Source organism: Macaca fascicularis, chromosome 18 (genome assembly GCF_037993035.2).
Source record: "Macaca fascicularis isolate 582-1 chromosome 18, T2T-MFA8v1.1".
Taxonomy (NCBI): Eukaryota; Metazoa; Chordata; class Mammalia; order Primates; family Cercopithecidae; genus Macaca; species Macaca fascicularis.
The window spans coordinates 64,698,554-64,720,000 of record NC_088392.1 but is presented as its reverse complement, the minus strand read 5'-3'; the positions used below and the strand labels follow the sequence as shown (position 1 = coordinate 64,720,000).

The 21,447-nt window shown below is 43.3% G+C and overlaps 1 long non-coding RNA gene across 1 annotated transcript; it reads left to right on the top strand.

The window, feature by feature from the left end:
* The first annotated feature begins 5,795 nt into the window (after positions 1 to 5,795).
* LOC141409048 (uncharacterized) lies at positions 5,796 to 11,896 on the top strand. Its single transcript, XR_012427233.1, has 2 exons — positions 5,796 to 5,954; positions 11,418 to 11,896. It is a non-coding gene; the product is annotated as an uncharacterized lncRNA (long non-coding RNA).
* The last annotated feature ends 9,551 nt before the right edge of the window (positions 11,897 to 21,447 follow it).

Genomic DNA, 21,447 nt, shown 5'->3' with positions numbered 1-21,447 from the left:
TCTGCAGATACTCCACTTATTTCTCATTAACAGTGGTTTGGGTTTGAATTATGTTGATAATTGCCTCAACTCTCCACTTCATTTTGCCTATAGATACTTACCCTCAGAGGGGTATTTTGAGGATAAATGAGATACAGGCAAAGTGCTTTGAACTCCTCAGATGAAAGGTAGCATATCAATACAGGCCTTCTATTATTAAGATGCTTCCAATTGCCAATACGTGTATATTTATAATACCCATTACAATCATGGGATATCTTTTCTTTCCTTTTTTTATTTTTTATAAGAAGAAGGCAGGAAAACCTAATTTTTTTTTAACCACACTGCTTTTGTGCGCTTAACATTAACCTTTCCTTCCAAATGTCATTAGCTGCTAATTAAGATGTTGATTTGCAGATTGTATATCTTGCAATAGAAGTGATTTGTGAATGCTTACTAGGTGTTTATCAACCTACACGGCTCATATTGGTTTAGCAAGAGCCTGGTGCATTTTAATTTACTGAGCAGTTTCCCAATTCTCCACTTATTTCTCCATGTGCATAATGAGAAAAAAATGATAAGAGAGGAAAAATGGGAAATACTATAAATAGTTTCTAAAGAAAAATACCATAGGAAAGAGTTATGGCTTTAAGTAGGTACTAAAAGACTGAACAGATTGAATTTATTTTCTCTCTTTAATGGGATACTTTAAGACATAAAATGTGCATATTGGTTATGTGAGCAGGTGTGTACCTGTGTGGATGTGTGCACGTACAAACTGATTATAGTCAGCAAAAGGAAAATGATGGACAGACTTTCTGAATTTTCGGGAACGCACATGCTTTTGTTTTCCAGGGTTGGCCTGTGCCTTTGCCATGCACCCATCTGTAAGATTTCACAAAGAACCTTCTTGCTTCTAAAATCACCTTTAAATCAAAGAAATACAAGGATTATTTAGTTCCTGCAAAGGATTCTGCAACTTAGGGACATTTCCACAGGACTTTTTAATATAATTTATGAATATTTGCTAGCAACATAATTGTCTTTTCTGCTGACATTTTCAAAGCAACACTGTGATTTGTTGGGTCTCTGGAGAGTCCAGCTACAAAACTGATAATTATATTAAATATACATAGACAATAAAGAGTGTGTTTACATAACTATGCCCATAAATATCTGATTGAACAGTCATTGTTCTCAAACCCCTTTTAAGCAGCTCTCTAAGGATTCCAGTTCTAATGACATGATGGTTTAAAAGATGTTGCTCAGTCTTGTTCCATATTTAATTAACTTTCCTTTTTTAAACTTGTGATGGCAGAGACAATAACAAATAGCTCTGAAAAGAGAAAGCGCTTTGAAACATGAGTGAGGCCTTGTCAGGCTTTGTGCGGCATCGACAGGAGGAGATGGGCGTGTGAGCGTCGCTGGCCTGGGACCTCCGGCCCTCCCCTGGGATTCTATTATGAGGCCATTCAGAGCCCTCTAATCCCATACACCTTCTCTCACACACATGCATCTGTGGATCCAGGCTTCGTGCACATGCTCTTGCATGTAAGCAGCTGCATCTCTAATGATTTCTTCCTCTGGAAACAAAAAGATGAAAGCAAATTGGAAAACCAGCAAGATTTGAGAAGCAGAGGCAGAGGCAGGGTAGTGTAGTGGAAAGAACAGGGGCTGGCCCTTGGCTCTAACCATTGCAGTTTGATCTCGGGTAAGTGCATTAATTTCTTACTGCTGCCTGAACAAATTACAAACTTGGTGGCATAGAACAACACTAAAGAGTTATCTTATACTTCTGGCGGTTGGAAGTCGGAAGTGAGCCTCATAGAGCTAAAATCAAGATGTCAGCTGGGCCGCTTCCTTCTGGAGGCCCTAGTGGAGAATCTGTTTTCTAGAGGTTTCCATATTTCTTGGCTCACACACCTTTCCACCTTCAAAGCTTTCAGTGGCCAGTTAAGTCTTTCCTATATCACACCTCTCTTACCCGGACTATCCTGCACCTGTCTTCCTTTTTTTTTTTTGTGAGAAAGAATCTCACTCTGTCACTCATGCTGGAGTGCAGTGGTGCGATCTTGGCAATTTTGGCTCACTGCAACCTCTGCCTCCTGGGTTCAAGTGATTCTCCTGCCTCAGCCTCCCAAGTACCTGGGACTACAGGCATGTGCCACCACGCCCAGCTAATTTTTTTTTTTTTTTTTTTTTTAGTATTTTTAGTAGAGACAGGGTTTCACCGTGTTACCTGGATGGTCTCAATCTCCTGATCTCGTGGTCTGCCTGCCTCCGCCTCCCAAAGTGCTGAGATTACAGGTGTGAGCCACCAAGGCCAGCCTGTCTTCCATTTTTAAGGACCCCTGTTACTACATTGGATCCATTCAGCGAATCTACAATGATGCCCTTATCTCAAGATCCTTAATCACATCTGCCAAGCCCTTCTACCTTATAAGTTAACATATTCACAGGTTCCAGGGATTAGGATGTGGACACCTTTGGGGGCCATTATTCTGCCTACCACGGTAAGTCAACTAATATTATCTGTTAATGAGGGAGGCAGTATGAAGTAGATTTGTTCATCCAACAAATTAAGGTCTGCATGACACAATAGTAAATAAGATAGACTCAATCCCTGTCCTCAACAGAGCTTTCAGTATTAAGGGAGAGGGAAGCATTATCCAGAAAAAGTAAACACAGTTAATTTCGGCTCTGTGAAGGGCTACAGAAAGAAGTGTAAGCATAAGGAGAGTGTTTTACAAAGCAATCTGGCCTACCTGTAGGTGAAAGGGGCAGGAGCAGTCAAGGAAGACTTCCTTGAGGAGGTGACATTAAAACAGAGACATAGGAAATGACTTGGAGTTATTCAGGTCAAGTGTGTGCAGTGGGTAGGCCTGGTGGAGGAGCTGATGAGGAACTTCCAGTTACAGGGCATAGCCAATGTCCATGTTTAGGCTAGGAGTGTGGGGTGGAGGAACTCAGAAGTGCCTGGGGCTAGCACGTAGAGACAAGAAGGAGAAAGCTTTGCTGTCTCATCTATTGAGCTAAGGGAGGCAGTGGGAAGTTAAAGCTTACGGGCGTTTCGCCACAGGTCAGGCACTGCTCCACGAGGTTTATGTGGAACTGATTCCTGTAAGATAGATACTATCACAATCTTCATTTGTAGATCATGAAACTGAAAGTCAGAGAAGCTACATGACCTCACCAAGGTAACCCACCTTGCAGAACCAGGACTCACACTAGAGTGTGCCCTCAATCACTATGCAATCACTGTCCTGCTTCTCAGGCAGGACTGTGGGACCTGGACATTTGACACTTATTCTAAGGGCAATTGGGAGCCATCGAGGAGTTTCAAACACTGCAGACAGAGTACTCTGGGTAATTGATTGGAGGCATCAGGCCAGGGAGGAAGCAGTAACTCTCAGGTGAAACAATATCAGCCCAGTCTGCAGTGGTAACGCTATGGATGGGGAGAAATTGAGAAACTCAGTAAATATTGAGAGAGTCAAATTGACAAGTCTTGCTTATTGATGTGGGGTGAAGGACCGAAGGAGGTGTTAAAGATGATGTCCTTGCTTCCAGCCAGATTGTATTAGAAGGAGCCGTCAGTTCTATCCCTCTCAAGCAAAGGGCTCATGTGAAGCTGCGGATGACAAATGTAAACATGCTAAAACCGTAAAACCATGGAGGAGCTTCTTACGTGAATAAGAAAATAAGCTAGGACTTACAGGTGTGAGTGGGTTTCAACTTCTCAATGAAAATTCAGCAGAATTGCTCTGTGGCAATCCTGCAGGAGATGAATCCTGCTCACCATCACTGCTATGATTCTGTGTTTGTGCTGAACTCTTTCTAATTGTCATCAATTATGATTCATTTACTTTTAGGTGTCTTGCTCGTCATAATATTATCATTTGTAAGTCTTTCCCTTTGCAGGCTGTGAGAATCTGTTGTGACATCTCAATAAAGCAGGATTCAATCAAGGTGTGAATGAATTGTTAATCTTGTTATAAATAGAAGGTACCATATGTCAGGATGTGAGGGATGTCTCCTTCTTTGTTGCAAACAGTGTTCCTGAAACTAAACAAAAGAAGTTTCGGAAATAGCTGGTTCAGCTCACGGAGCTTCCAATTATATAATGACCAACAAGTCTCCGCAGTGGATTCCGATTTCTGGGAGTCATCTTCACACTTATTTAGAATCATCATTTGAAAGAAAAAATTAGTGTCAGGTTTGGGTATCAGAACCCCAGGGATCTCCAGTTCTCCTGATTTTGACTGTGGAGTTAGCCTTACAATTCTCTGTGTCTTCCGGAGGCACATCCGACGAGCCATTTGATCAAAATATCTTTTTCCTTCTTTACCTTTTCCCCATGGTGTGCAGATTTAGAAAAACAGGGCTAAATTGACTGAGCTCCAGCCCAAACCAGTTCATGAAAAATATACTGTGAGTCTTTTTTTACACGTGCGCTCTCAGCAGTGAGGGCTCTGGCCCGCTCTGGCCCTGATAACACGTCCTAAATGTGCTCCTCAGCACCTGCGGCAGTGTGCTTTCTGAGGAAAGCCTGCGTGTGCTCAGAGGTCCAGCAAACGCCAGAACCAATAAAGCTTAAATTAGCATCCCATAATCTAGAGCTATTTCCCCTCTGCTCTTCCAGAGCCCTCCCCAACGCCTCCTCCTCCCCCAACTCCTAACCCAATCAAAATGTGTTTGTACCTTGTTCCATTTCTTCAGGGCCTCTCTAAGTGACTAGCTTGTTAGTTCAAAATAAAGTTAATGGCTAATAATAGTTCTCCCCCAGTGCCCAGTGGCATTTCCACTGAGGATCAATGCAGAATGGTGGAAAGAGCTTGGATTTTGGAATCAGCCATGTTTGGGTCCAAGTGCTGGCTTTTCTATTCACTAGCTGAGTGTTCTGGCTGGTTTTTTGGGTGTTTGTTTGTTTTGAGACAGTCTTTCTCTGTTTCCCAGGCTGGAGTGCAATAGCACGATCTTAGCTCTCTGCAACTTCTATTTCCTGGGTTCAAGCAATTCTCCTGCCTCAGCCTCACCAGTAGATGGGATTATAGGTGCCCGCCACCATGCCTGGATAATTTTTGTGTTTTTAGTAGAGATGAGGTTTCGCCATGTTGGCCAGGATGGTCTCGAACTCCTGACCTCAGATGATCTCCCTGCCTTAGTCTCCCAAAGTGCTGGGATTAGAGGTGTGAGCCACTGTGCCCGGCCTGGCTGTTTTTTCTAAAAGGTTTTTAGAAATTATAGCCCCATCTGTAAAATTGTGAGTCATACATCATGGAGTTGCTATGAGGATAAAAGAAAATAATGTGTGTTAGCAGCTAGTACAGAAACTGGCCTATTTATTGATAATTGGGCAGAGGCCAGATGCAGCCCCCTGGATACCCACCTCAGCCATCAGTCACACTGACCATGTGGAGACTGGTATTGTCATTCCCTTCTTCTCTCCAGCATTTTCTCCTTCCCCTCTTTCCTTCCTGCCTTCCTTCCTTCCTTTTTTTTTTTCCTTTCTTCTTTCTTTTCCAGTGGTTCATTGAGCTCCAGCTGGCTTCAGAAGATGCTGTCTCATTTTTTCACTATTACTAATACAGGGTGCAAAGAGCATCACGGCACAAAAATACGAGAAGGTGGGAAGCCCCGTGCCTGGTAAAGAGCCATTTAGAACAATAGCCCTTCTGCCCCGTCCCTCCAACATTCACTGTCAACTTGTTTCACAATAGTCATTAAAGACACGAAGGAAGTGTTGATAAGCTCCATGATTCATTCAAGGGCCAAGGTTAATTTTTATTTATTCCCAGGTCATCACAAACAGAGGCAGATGGTGGTGGCATTTCCTTCTTGCCGGGAGCTCAGATACTATCTGGACAGATTTCAGCAGGCTTTGTATCCGCTCCCTCTCAGCGCCACAGCTTTCCTGGATAAAGCCCCAGCCACCCAAACTGCAGACTGATTTTATTTAACCAAGATGACTTGCGGTAAGTAATTGAGGTCACTTGGACCTGGCTGGAGGAAAGCCAGCATTGCCAAGGAGAAGGGCTGACATCGTTTATCCTTCAGTGGCTCTTCCTTTAGAGGATTTATTTTTGGTGACCCATTTAGGAGGTAGCTTACTAAGCTGTGACGATCAGTTTATTGAAAAGTGACTTTCTTGGAATTTTACTAGTGTCAGGTGGCTTTGGGATGGTTTGAAACAACAGATTGTGGAATCTACTTATGTAGTACTATAGCAACGATCATAAAGTCATATCCAGAGTTAATTGGTTTCCTGTTACACACGTGTAAGTAGACGATGTGGCTCCTACTTTCAGAGCTTACCTTCCAGGTGAAGAGGGCAGTCATAGCGTATTCATAAATACCATGAGACTGTAATGTAGTGTATGGCCAGTGCATTTGTGGGCAGCGTACAAATGCCAGTCAAGTACCCATCCTGCTCCTTCAGGTTCACAGAAAACTGAGAACAGCACAGGGATGTAGATGAAGAGCAAGAGTATCAGCTTTATTCCTGCCTGGATGGAATCCAGTAACCCCTTAAAGCAGAGCTTCCAGTTGGTCTGGAACCACAGAACAGCTTCCATCTGGCTTCCCCCAAGTAGACTTGGAGGTCTCTCTGGGGAGTTGGGTCTGCACATCAGACTGACCAGCACACAGAAGGGAGCAAGGAGCCAACTTGGGCCGAGCAACAGACAGATCAGAAAGCACCAAAGTGAGACCAAACCGAGGCCCCAGATTTGGCTCTTCCCTCCGTTAACGTGGCCCAGTGGTTGGCAGCTTCTCCCCATCTTACCAAAAATGTCACTTCTTTTCTGCAGAGAGGAATAAGTAAGAAGGTGAAGGGAAAGGTCAGCTGTTCCCCTGCGACTGTTACTCCCTCCTGTGGGTGGGGCTGAGGTTTTTTTTTCTTTTGCTATGGAAATGAGAGGACAAGAATGAGTATTTGTCTCTAAGTTGTAATTTAAGAACACAAAGCTGGAGATCAGAAGGCATCAAGAATGACGAGACTTAGAAGGATTAAGACTAGGAATCTGGACATATTCCCCCAGTGGGGCATGCTCTGGCTGTTCTGAATTAAACGTGGTGCTGAGTGGGAACCTGGCTAGGGGAGGCATGTGTGGTGCCTGGAGCATTCGGTGGGAGTTCACGCAACCAGACAGCCTCAGAGACGTCCAGGCAGCTGGGACAATCAAAGGGACGAACTATTGGCAAGCAGGAAATAATCAGAGAACCAGGTCAATCAGGAGGCAGGCAAAATAGCACTGAGGAGGTCTGACATCAAGTAACAGGATGGAGCTTAGGTCAGGCTGGGCAGGAGACAGGCAGAAACACAATTGTGGAGAAACTGAAACCCTGTAAGGACACTCAAGGTGAAGCTCAGGAAGAATGGGGCAAGAGAAGGGTCTCTACAGCCTGGGCAACATAGTGAGACCTCATCTCTACAGCAAATAGAAAAATTAGCCATGCGTGGTGGTATACATCTGTGGTCCCAGCTATGCGGGAGGCTCAGGTGGGAGGATCACTTAAGCCTGGGAGGTTGAGGCTGCAGTGAGCTACGACTGTGCCACAGCACTCCAGCCTGGGCAACAGGGCACGAACTTGTCTCAAAAAAAAAAAAAAAAAAAAAAGAGAGAAAAAGAGAGAGAGAGAGTGAAGGTGCTCGAAAAAAACCTAGAGCATCAGTCAGAAGACAAGCCAGAAGATAGTTTTTAGCCCTGAGGCACCAGGTTTGAGGGCATTGCAACAAGACTGATCTGATACTATTAATAACTACAAGCACTAAGGAATTAAAGCTCTAAAATGTCTTAACACAGTTCCTGTAACCCTTGAAGGACTCAATAAACATTATTATTTTATTTTTTGATTTGATTACAATTTTGTTATTTGATTAAAAATAAATTTTATTATTTTTATTATTTGATTAAAAAGCTGGAATTAACTTGAGTGCTAATTTTATTATTTGATTGTATTGATTTTATTTTTTATTTGATTAAAAAGCTGAAATTAGCTTGAGTACTAAGTGAAGGCTTTCTATTCAAAACGTATTCTGAATGGTGGACTCTTCACCCTTGACACCAAAGGGGTGATCAAATCTGGGTGAACCTGGAGAACTTTTGGCCTCTGTTACATTCTGTATCCCTGTGAAATCCACCAAGAAATCTTTTTCCAGCTCTTACTGGCATTTGTTTGGCCATCATCTCCATGCTCAGGAACCAAATCTTGCCGAAATTTGTCTTAAATAGAAGTACTTTAAAGGCAGAAAATATATAATCCTGAATTTTCATGCCCTGAAGCTGGTTATGAGGAAGAGGTGAACCTTAATAAAATGTTTCCAGGGAGGATGGTGATAGCTGCTATCAGGTAAGCATCACCAGTATTAATATCCCGTCTCACTGGGTTGTTTTAAAAATCAAATGTGATCATGTGTTTAAAATGCCTAGTGCAATGCTGGCACCCAGTGTGTGTTTATAAATGATTGATAACCTTTCATTTGATTTAAACATAAAATTTCTAGGACATACCCTATCACCTCCCTATCTCATTATCGCTAACACACACACATACACACACACAAAAAATGTGCTCTGCCACCAGCACATTTAATGATTAGCTGATGTTACAAAGAATAAAAAGTGGAATGTACATGATAGAATTGTTACGAAGATGATTTGTATAAGTAAAGGGCTTAGAAGAAAGGATGACTGACAAGCAGTAAGTGCTCTATATAAGTATTAGGTGCTGTTAGGAATAGTAGTAGTAGTAGCATCAAACTTCCTCGTTTCTGTGGCTTTAGGTCCTATCATCCACGATTAAATCAAATCCCAGGTACAGTCTGAACACGGTGTGTGGATAAGAAGTGGGTAGAAATTTAAGTTTAAATTTTAAACCTAACATAAACTTACTACTACTAATTACAACGAAGTAGTAAGTTTATGTTAGGTTTAAAATTTAAACCTAAATTTTCCAGTGATGACAACTACTAATACAAGTCATAGTAGTCATTGTCATAGTATTTTCTATCAGATGCCCTCTCTGTTGCTCATTGCCCTGCAGAGCAGAAGGGTAGATTTTGCAGACGATTCAGGAAAGGAGAAGTTCACTCGTATTGGCAGGAATGGATCCTGCCACGCTCAATGCAGGAACCCACCCCTACATCACCCTCATGTAGTCTAAGAAATCTGTCTGGCAACAGACTCCATCCATAGTCCACCGCATTTGAACCATGTTCACAGCCTTCCTTTTCCTACATCTATTTACCATTTCAGACTTTAGATGCCATCTTTATGAGAAGTCGGGAGATGAAGAAGGAATCTGGGAGAATTGTATTTTGAGATATTATTTAAATTAAAGGGATTCTGGCTGGGCGCGGTGGCTCACGCCTGTAATCCCAGCACTTTGAGAGGCTGAGGCAGGTGGATCACAAGTCAAGAGATCAAGACCAGCCTGGTCAACAAAGTGAAAGCCCGTCTCTACTAAAAATACAAAAATTAGCTGGGCGTGGTGGCACGTACCTGTGGTCCCAGCTACTTGGGAGGCTGAGACAGGAGAATCGCTTGAACCCAGGAGGCAGACGTTGCAGTGAGCCGAGATCATGCCACTGCACTCCAGCCTGGTGACAGAGCGAGACTCCATCTCAAAAAAAAAAAATAAGTGATTCTTTAGATGATTGCATAAGTCGAGCTTTGTTAGACTGGTGTAAATCTAATTGTTATTTTTCCCTTCTACCTGACAGATGGGTGCTCATGAAAGTGATCAAATCAATTAATAGGAAAATGACAAAGCTACCAGTTCCCTGCACCCTTTGGTGTATGATGTTGAGACACCATGGATATGAACATCCAGGCTTTCACCATTTAACCTTATTCGTGTAGAAGAATCTTGGCTCATGGCCCCAGAGTGGTGACATTTTACTAGCTCCATTAATTAGCATCATATTTTGGTAACGGTTTAGGGTTCCCAGGGATGAATCATGTACACAAAAGAATAAAGAAAGTTAAATGAAGATCCGGAGATTCTTGTGGTTAATGTGCAGCTGTATGTTCCAATATCAATCGATGAAAACATTGTTGGATATTGTCATACTTTTGGAGCTAATGAGTCCTTGCTTTGTTTTCCTTGCCTCTACTCTGATTACCATCCCCAGAGGCAGGTTCCAGATGTGTCATAGCTGTAGGCAGGTCAGTCTGAGCTTGGGGAAAGCTTAGTATTTAATTACTTTTCCTATTTTTTGTTGACCTGGGACGACAAAAAATGAATGGGTTCATTTTTTGACTCACTGAACCCATCAGTCTCCCTTGCTGTAATCTGACTGATTCCTTCTTTCTCCCAGAATCCGGTCCCCTGTGTCCCAGCATGTCCCCATTCTGATACTCCTGTGGTCTTTGATCCCCAGGAGTTTGGTTGAGAATTTCTCAAAGCTGCTGGCCTCTTAGTCTACCTGTCTGCATTGGCTGTGGCCAGTCTGTGGGCTCTTGTGGGCATCCCCTGTTTCCTCCTCTAGGACCAAAGTGTGCTCTTGGCCTGCACTTTGAAATTCAGGAATTTCCAGGTCCTTGGACATGATATCCAGGCAGACCAAATTTTGTCAGCAGGATCCACGCTGCCCAGAGCGTGGGTTGCATATTCGTTCATTAACAACACTTGCCCAGCACCCAGCGTGTACTAGCACTATGTGGGGTGCTAGCAATATAGCAGTGACAAAACAGTCACAGTCTCTTTCCTCTGTAGGGCTTTTGGTCCAGCTTGAAGATCAGGAGCCAGGTTCTGAACTCCCACCTACTCCTTATCCACACACTGTGCTCAGAATGTACCTGGGATTTGATTTAATCATGTACGGTAGGACCCAAGGACACAGAAATGAAGACTTTTCTACTCACAGATTCCGAGAAACAGGAGACAAGGCACTCCACACAGGCCACATGGGGAAGCACCAGGGTTGGTCGGGAGCAGAAGGAGCGAGGAGAAAACATGGACAAGAATTTACTGTGTTTTTTCGGGGAGAATACGTGAGACCGAGTAAGCAGGCTAAGCAGGTTTAGCACTGGCTAGTTTGAAAAACTGTAGTGGGCTCAGGGGTGCTGGGGCTGCTCCTAGTTGTCAGGCACTAGGCCCTGGGGTGATTAGGGCAGGTGGAATGTGGTCCCGAACATAGAGTCCTGTGGGAGCCCAATAGAGGAGCTGGAGGATGGACTCCAATCGGTTGGTTTGCATATGAAAGGCGCGCTCCAGGTGAGCCATTTACCATCTCCAGGAATTTTAGCTAGCTCTGGGAGGGGCGGTCTCTCCAGGGTCAGCAAGGCCCCAGATGTCAAAGCATCAGAATTAAAAGACAAGCTTAACATACACTGCTTTGATGACTCTGAAAATGTGATATGAACTGTGTCCTCTAAACCAAAAGACTTATTCTGATAATTTCAAAAAAAATGACAGAAATTCATCTTTATTAGCACACAGGCTGTTTCCTCTGTCTGGACTTGACAACCTAAAGAACTACTACTGATTTTTCCTCTGCTAGCTCCTCTGTGAAGCCCTGGCTGAAGTCATGCGTACAGGTGAACACCTGGCTCCTGGACTCGACGGCACCTTTTAAATACTCGGAAGAAGGGGCTGGGTGCAGTGGCTCTTGTCTGTAATCCCAGCATTTTGGGAGGCTGAGGTGGGAGGATTGTTTGAGCCCAGCATTTCGAGACCAGCCTGGGCAACATAGAGAGACCCCATCTCTACAAAAAAAGGACAAAAAATTACCCCAGCATGGCAATGCATGCCTGTAATCTCAGCTAATCAGGAGGCTGAGACAGGAGGATTGCTTGAGCCTGGGAGGTTGAGGCTGCAGTGAATCATGATTGTGTCACTGTACTCCAGCCTGGGTAACAGAGTGAGAACCTGTCTCAAAAAACAAATAATAAACCAAAAAAATTCCCAAGAAGCATTTCTCACGTGGGTTATTGCTACTTGTTGGTTTCTCTGTCTCCTGATTATTTGTTGAACTCATTGGATGAAAAGATGATATCTTGATTCAATTCTGCGACACTAGCGGCCTGCATGACACCTGATAGAAAGACTGATGGTAAATAGAATCAACAATTGTTCTTTAAACTCTTGATTGCTCCTAGGCTGCAAAAGCTTTCAGGAACATTCTCCTAATGAATAGGAACTAAAATTTATTGAGCATGGATGGTACAGCAGACACGGTGCTGGATGATTCATATCCACGTGCAACTTGGCCTTCACAACAGCCTTATGTGATGGAGGCCGTTCCCCAATGTTACAGATTAAGAAATTAAAGTCCAAGGAGTTTGTTCCATGATTAAAGTCACACAGTGCTGAAGAACCCAGGACCCCACCCCCATTGCCTCCCAGCTGCCACTACTTCCTGAGCCAACCCCAACTCAGCCCCTCTCAGAGCACACATGGCCCTGAACCTCCTTTCTCTGTGAAGAGTTCCCCAAAGACTTTCTACATTGGCTCTGCCCACAGGGGAACATCCACTTAGGTGCACTTAGGGAAAGAGCCACCAAGTGAATTATGCAGTGGGGACCATTACCTCTATACTCCTATTACTAACTAAAGCATATGGTTGCTTAAACCGAGGTATTCCCTTCGGCTTATTACATTCATTACTTTCTGTCAGTTAGAGTTCACCTGCTTCAATTTTACCAGAACGTGTGAATTGCATATTTCATATATTACTTAGCAGGAGCCCACCCCAAGTCAATTTTTTTGCACAGAATGACAGTTATAGGGAAGTTCAGAGATCTTATTTGGTCTTAGAAATGATTATCGTTCTCAATGGAATGCCGAATAAAATGCTAATTAATAAATATTTAACGTTATTCTGTATGTAGAGACATAATTCTATATCAGTCTTTGATGCATAAATATGTATCACATAGATATATATATTCTCATCCCTTTTCTCATATAGTCTTTGATTTTGAATCATGCCCACACTCAGCCTTGAGACCCTGGGCAAGTTGTCTTACCTTTCTGAACCCCACTTTCCTCATTTGTAAAACGCGGCTGTCAAGTGTTCCGAGGTTGTTGTGTGGTTTTAGGGAGACACCTATGTAGTTCAGGTTCGAAATTTATTATTTTAACCACTAGCCCCAGAACTTCTCATTTGAAATTCGGAGCAAGAACTTTGTATAAAAGTATGTTGTTAAGCCTCTTAGGGTGGCAACTCCGAGGGTAAACATGTCTTCAAAAGCCAAAGCAACGAAAGGGGGCATTGAAAGTACTGTCTGTAAGCAAAGTGGAAGGACTCGCTTTTGCTTAACTGTGGGAAGAGGAGGGTGGTTGGGAAGGGTGCAGGAGAGAGACCGTGGGGATGGTGTGAGGTCGGGCACCCAGTGCGGGGAGCAGCTGTGACCTCCCCAGCCACTGACTGAGGGACTCATTAGGCGCTGGTGCTAAACGTTGCACTAACTAAACGTTGTTTTGCCTCCCAGCTCACACTCCACGCATCTATTCTCAGGAGCGCTTCTGCAGGGGTGCCGTTTGCTGTGGGTAATCCAGTTGCCAGCTGTTCCCTTATTCTCTGGCTCCTGCTTATGTGACTGTGTTTTCACTGAGTGTCAGGCCTGTCAGGCCAGTCAGGCCAGAGACAAGACTCATCCCCTGTTTACGCTCCCCATAAAGAGTGAGCTCACTCAGAAGCATTAGCAAGCACTGTGTCTTGACTGAAGATTTTGTGGAGAAGATAGCAGAAGAGGTTTAACATGGCCGAATCCTCAACAATAACCAAATCAAACCAAACCAAAGCAACAACAACCACACAAACTTAGGAATATGCTCTAGACCCATCTCATCTCCAAAGTCTGGACTTAGCAGCTACACCATCTGTTGCCTACTCTGGTCCTTTCTCCTCCAGAGGCCAGGGTTGCTGGCTCCTCCTCCGGAAAAATGCAAATTCCTTTCCTTAGTTTATGTTCAGCAATTTAGGCAGCATCTTTAGATAGGAGCAGACCCTCGGACCCTCACTCCCCAACCCGAGTAGATTATCAGAATATTTCTTGCTCTATGGCTCATGTCTGTAATCCCAGCACTTTGGGAGGCCAAGACAGGGGGGATCACTTGAGGTCAGGAGTTTGAGACCAGCCTGGCCAACATGGCGAAACCTTGCCTCTACTAAAAATACAAAAACTAGTTGGGTGTGGTGGCGCGTGCCTGTAATCCCAGCTACTTGGGAGACTGCAGCAGAATTGCTTGAACCTGGGAGGCGGAGGTTGCAGTGAGCCGAGATCATGTCATTGCACTCCAGTCTCAGCAACAGAGTAAGACTGTCTCTATCTATCTATCTATCTATCTATCTATCTATCTATCTATCTATCTATTTATCTATCTATCTATCTATCTATCTATCTATCTATCTATCTATCATCTATCGCTATATATATATGAATACAAATATATATATAGATATAGATATTTCTTGCTCTAAAATGCAGCATTCTCTAGTACATTGACATTTCCCCCAACAGATTCTCTATGGACATTTAAAAATGGAGCCGATGTTTGTGTCTTTGGTACTTGCAGAACAGAGGCAGCCTGTGTTGCAGTGCGACCCAGGTGTCAGGCGGGGCCATGCTGGAGTGAGAATGGAAGACCCACTTTCTTCCCTCCCTAGATTCCCTGACTGCAGGAGCGGGGAAGAGGGTCAGATTTGAACTTCTATTGAGCATGGAATAGTAAAAGTGATCTTCTCTCCATCTGAAGAGCTGAGAATCTAATTTGGTATGACAGCAGTGCACAACACCTGGACCACAGTAAGTGTTCAATAAGTTAGTGGATCACAAGGTCAGGAGTTCTAGACCAGCCTGATCAACATGGTGACACCTCATCTCTACTAAAAATACAAAACAAAACAAAACACAGCTGGGTGCAGTGGCGGGAGCCTGTAATCCCAGCCACTCAGGAGGCTGAGGCAGGAGAATAGCTTGGACCCAGGAGGCAGAGGTTGCAATGAGCCAAGATCGCGCCATTGTACTCCACCCTGGGTGACAGAGCGAGACTCTGTCTCAAAAAAAAAAAAAAAAAAGTACCTCCTCTTCCCCCTGCCCCAACCATGATTAACACTGCCTTCGCTCCCCACAACCCTGATCAAAAATTAGCCAAGACACTAAGGAACCAGGACTGTGATCAAAGAAACATCCTTGGGCTGAGATTGACATATACAGAAAGCCTTGGGTACATTTTGGGTACTTGGGTACTCACCCTCTTGTTTCCTTGAGCTAAATGGAATGATGATTCTCAATGGAACCCTCACAATTCTCTCTGGGAAGTTCGAATGTCTCCTGTAATTTAGCTAAACAGCTTCTAGGTATCACAGAGAAATTCATTGCTCATGAAAGGAAAATGGATCCCCACGCTTTATTCTGGAGACCTTTTAATGTCCATCTGGGACTCCTCAGGGCCACGTGGCTCGCTCTGTTCCCCAAACTGCAGTGAAGGGACAGTCAACACGAGTTCTCACGCCATGCTGCTGCTCTGTTTACTGCTCCTTTATTTACATAAGTAGAGATTCAACATCCTAACATGTTTTGCAAGCTGTCATGACATGAGAAGCTAGTAATCTGCTATATTTTGCTTGCTAACATATTTTTGACATATTTTAGCTTTTGATTATAAGATTGCATCTTTGCCTGCTACCATCTGTCTCGATTCAATGGAACTCTGGCATTTACAAAAACAGTAGGGTGTAGTATTTCATATAGACGTGAACTCTACCAGAAACATGCTATTTCCAGTCTTAACCAATATGTCATGCTTTCACACGCAAAGTCTGAAATGTTTGATATCTTGCAAAATCCGCCAGGAATAAGGAACATATCTTCGCATCCAATTTGGCTGGGATGAGAAATATATTAATAAGGGGAAGGGAACAGTCTCCAGCTTCTAAACAGAGGTGGTCTTTTATGTGGTTTATATCCTCTTGACTATGCTTATCCTTTTATCAGCATGATTAAGATCTTCCATGGAAATACATCTTCTTTTAGACTTTTAATCTCTCAGCAGCCAACATTCTTGAGATGCATTTTCCAGTGTGAAATGGTTATCTGCCAACATTTGACAATCAGGCATTTTCCTCCATGATGTCCTTTTTTCGTTCGTATCTTTACTCATTTGGGCAAATTGCCCCAGGTTTGACCCAAAGGATTAGCTTGGTCCCTGTCTCTGCTGACAGCAGCAGGAGGACTGTGCAACACAGAGAAATGTGACATTGTATTAAAACAATGTTTTGGGGGAAAGTCCCCCAAAACGCACAGGCCTAACATGCATTTATTCAACGCCAAGCTTAAATGAATTTATTACGCTCCTGGATTACACCTCATAGGCCAAGAAGCTGTCAACTATTGACATTTTCTTTTCTCTCTGGGTTCTGAGTTGAGTGTAAATATATTTGTCATGGGAATATATCGTATGCTTGGTTCAGTATATGCTCATTTCATCAGAAGGAAAGCTCTTATTATTGTAATCAGTCAACATCTTTGTTGTTTTGAGGAAAGAATGGGCTACAGCTTGAATTTACATATAGATCTGGTACCTTTCCAGATGCAGTTTTGTGTGCTGTTTTAACCATTTTGAATATGTGTAGCATGATCTGTTTCTAGTGCAAGACTTTGTTTGTGGTAGAGAAATACTTTTAGTCAGTTGGGTGTGGACCACATCTAGTTGATTTTCTGCCTTGCAGCATGCTGCTGACTGTTCAGGAGCAGCCAATTGCAGGATCTAGGTGCTAAACACATCAACTGAAATCACCATCAATGAAGAGGCCAAAGAGGAAGGCATTATGACTTCCAACTTCAATATCTCATGGCTAAAAGTCAAGTCCAAGCTGACCTGGGTCCCACATGCTCTTCCTTATCTGGTTTATGAGGATGGTGGCAACTGTTGAACAAGGAGAGAAGACTGAGTCTCTGGGTAATTGTAATTGCGAATTTCTGAAGAGCAGGGATCTTGGTCATACCTCTTTATCCTTTGTACCTGGCTCAGGGTAGGCAAATAACGCATGTGTGTTGAACTAAGATAAACTGAGGACCATATTCAAGTTAGTAATTGAACAATGTGTGCTTTATTGAACTTCCATTAGGTGAAATCACCAAAGATAGGTTAAAAAATAAAACCAAATAGACAGTAGATTCCTCATCCTCGAAAGAGTTGTAATCTAGTTTGAGGATAAATTAGTTTTGTTTCATTGAAGACAAATTAGTTTTGAAGGAAATCATGAATTGCTAAGCTAGGTTGTAAGTGCAACAGGCATTCAGAGAAAGGAGATAATGTGGCAAATTAGATTTTATGAAGGAAGAGGGGCTTTATCTGGGACCAGAAGACTGAGCAGGACTGGGTAACTGGAGAGGAGGAAGGAAGAGTTTTGTACAGAGTGGGAATCAATAGAAGGGAACAATAAAAAAAGGAATGAATTAGATGTGCAAGGGAGGATGATGGAGCATGATGATGGGGCTTGATTGGCTTAAATAGGCTGAAGCAGGATAAGGTAGAAGAATGGTGTGCAGAGCTAGACAAAGTTAAGACACTCTGGAAAGTCAAAGGAATATTCAACTTTTGGTGGAAGATGAAGACCATTATTCCAGACTCTCATAGGTAGGAGACATGATAAAAAGTGTGGTTTTTAGAAAAATTACTAGGGATTGTACAGAGGAATCAGAGGGGTAAGAGGTTACAATAGAGAAAAGGCAGTGATTCTAAAATGGACAGAAAAAGAGCCTGGATTAAATAGACAGTAACAGTTAAAACAAAAACTTTTCTCTACAGGTCATCTAATACGTTTCAGGTATTTCTAGCCACTGATGATAATATCAGCAAAATGCTACAATAATTTATAAGTATACTTATCCTCAAATTAAAGAAGGGAAAAGGGGCCTTAGAAAAAGCAAAGTAAGTTGGTCTAGGCTACATAGTGAGTGGCAAGAAAAGATCCAAACTTCATTTAAACTGCATTACTCTGGGAGTCATAGGTATTTATTAAATGAGCAAATGATGTGAAGTAAGTGTTTTATAAAGATACACGGTGGCCAGATACAAGGGGGATAAGGGGAGAGAGACCAGAGGCAGGCAAATGATAAGGGTGCCCCTAAGGTCTTATCATTGGAAATGGAAAGGAAAGAACAAACATAGAAATATTGCCAAGTGAGAACACGGGAGTTGGTGTCTGATGGACTAAATGACTGAAAGAGGAGAAGGAGAACTGGGAAAGAAAAAACAAACAAACAAACAAAAACCAGGAAGACTGGGTGGCTACTGGTGACCTTGGCCAATGCATTTTCAGGAAGAGGACATTGCTGATGGATGGAAGCCAGCCTGCAGGTGAGTCAGGAGCGAGTCAGTGGTCAGGAAATGGAGGATGTGGGGAAGACCACAAATTTGAGAAATTTGGAAGAAAATGAAGGAAATAAATAAAACAATATTGTAAAGAGGCTTCAGGGTCAAGCAAGATTTTTTTTTTTTTAAAGAAGTGAAGAAACCTGAGTGCATTTGAAGACCAAAGGAAAGTATGCCGAGGGAAGGAAGACACTGAAGGAACTAGAGAAAGAGGGACCTCTGTACGTCGAGGGGGTTAAAGCAGCAGGAGGGGATAGGTTAGAATGGTAGGACTGCCAATAGAACTCTGCATGATGAGGAGAATGTTCTGTATCTGTGCCATTCCATATGGAAGTCATGGACCTCATGTGGCAACCAAAGACATGAAATGTTCCTAGTGAGACTGAGGAACTGAATTTTTTATTTTGCTTAATTTAAATTAATTTAAATAGCCACATCTTTAATTAGCTAGTGGCTACCATATTGGATGATGTAAGAGCCTCAGGGAACCAAAGGCTTTGGGACTAGACTCTTCCACTGACTCAGAAAAAGAAAGCAGAGAGGGAGAGAAACCAGTGCTGTTCATACTCAGGAGAGGAAAAATGCCCCTCCCAGGTGACCTTGACTTTTTGGTTATACCTTGGTGATAGTCACATTATTAGATCATTAGATGAGGAGAGACTTTTGAATGTTCACATCCCCACGTGGATGTTGCGGTCTGAATCGTACCGTCTGCATCAACCAGATGAGTTGAAGAATGGCCAAATCTCACATGGCACAGAGCATCACCCTCTGTCTGCAGCCCTTGAGCAAGAGCTCCTTGTTCATGGAACAGAGATGGACAGGACTCTGGTAGGTTCCTTGGGATGGAGATCATTTTGGAATGGGGCTTTCAGGTTTCTGAGAAGATATTGCTCACAATAAAGCCATCCTCTGATTTTCTATCCTGCATTCTGCTCCCACATCTCACTCTTACTTTGGATCTAGGTATTTTAAAGCCAAAAAGAGGTGATTCCCCTCAGAGTGATTTTTCTTAGACTTAGTTGATGTTTTCTTGAAGAATTCCCCACCCTGAGAAATGAGTGTATGTTATTCTCCGTATTCTGCAGGTAAACAAAGAGAGAGCCCGAAATCAACATCCGCGGTTGCCCTGAGATAGCGTCGCCCGTCATTCCGCTGGTGCGCCCTCCCTGAGATGGTGGCGTGTGTTGTTTGGGCTGTTTTTCATAGCCGCCGCAGCTGGGAATTCAAGATGCTATACTTAGGCAGAAGTCCATGAAGGAATTAATTGATATGAGCCAGAAGTTGATTGCCATTTAAGTACTCAGCCTCCACCATTGCCAAGTTTCCCTCTTTGCAGAAAGAACTGAGCTTGCCTGCAAACTGGCTCATTCAGGATGTGAGCACAAGATGGAATTCAACCTTTAATATGCTGCAACACCTGCTTGGAAATAAAGGGGCTCTGTGCCTTTCCCCCCAAGGAGTTGACAGCTGACTTCATTATAGAGGAATCTGGCAGAGATGGTCGAGGCCACTCTGCAGTCTCAGGGGGCACTCACCCAGGAATGCAGTGCCAACCAGACCTGAGCTTTGGGACTCTGCCAGGAACCCATGCTGGCCTATTTTAGCCTAAATCATCCCTCTTTCTTGAACTCCAGTTTTCAGTGTCTTTGGTAGGCGCTTCCTCCACACAAGGGAGGTGGTAAGTGTCTCTGGCCTGCTGAAGTTAAATGGAGAAGCATTTGCAGGTGTTCTATAATGGGATCTGGATTTCCAAGCTTCCTTTCTCAAGAGTTCTGCAATGTCGCACCCCAACAGGCACAAACAGACACAAAGTCAGGCTGCCATGCTCTACAGAGCAGAACTTGAGGGTTCACTGGAGTCCTTGTCCATGTTTTGAAACTGACCCAGAGCTGCTCTGGGAAGCCTAGCCCAGCCTGTGGGGGTCCCTAGAGGGTCTCTGGCGCTGTGACCTTCCATTGGGGCTGGAACACTGGTTATGCTTGTCAGTTTTCAAAGTAGAATGTCAATCTTGTCACCCATTTACATGATTTCTAAAGCATATTAATCTGGCCCCCATTCACAACACAGAATTTAGCATTATCTGACTTGCATCAGAGAATATTAACTTTCTATCATTTGTTATCCTTTATCACCCCCAAAAATCTGTCTGAAATCTAAATATCCAGAAATAAGGGCAGCCTCATATAGAACACATCCATTCGCTGGATTACTCAGTTCAGCATTAAGCAATGTGAAGGTCACAGAGCAGCTTCAAAACTGCATATAATGCTAATTGAAAACAAAGCACGATTTGAACTTTTATATACAAAAGTCATATCGTTCTTTTAAAGCAAACATTTAAAATGGGCTGGAATGAGAATAATTAGGAAAAAAACAAAAAACAAAAAACAACAGTTGATGCCAGAGGTCAAAACTGGCAATCCAAGATTCAAGCCTGGCCTGAAAGTGTGTCTCATATGGCCCACAGTGGGGGCCAGCAGAGTTTGAATAATAAAAAAAAAAAATGGAATAGGTTGCCAACATTTGGAAATTGGAACATAGCATGTAGCCACCCGGATTGCTGGCTCCTCGGAAGGCACGAGGCAATCTGGCACCGGGAGCCTGTTTCCCTGCAGGCAACAGTGGGGCAGGGGAGGGGACATTTGCTCTCCAGGTTGCTAGAGGCCCCCGCGCCAGGTTTCTCACTTGCTGAGTCTATAATCCCTGGATCAGGTGTAAGGGTGATGGGATTCTGGGTTATTTCTTCCTTTCTCCCTCTTCACAGATTTGCTATTGGTTATTGTGTTACTTCAGGGTTAAAATAATCATGAAATGCCCCATTGTAAAAATCAGTGTTGAGGAAAGAGAGTCTAAGGCCCACACCACTTCTCTAACGTTCTTGTCTAATTTCTAGTCTTGAGTCACGTACACTCACCTGAGAATGTCAGCTACAGAACCCAGTGGTTCTCAAACTTGTCCCCCTTAGAATGAGCAGAGGAGTTTCTGATATCCAAGTTGCGCTCTAGACCAGTGGTCTTCAACCTTTTTGGCACCAGGAACTGGTTTTGTGGAAGACAATTTTTCCATGGACCAGGGTCACGGGTGGATGGTTTCAGGATGATTCGAGTGCATTACATTTATTGTGTACTTTATTAT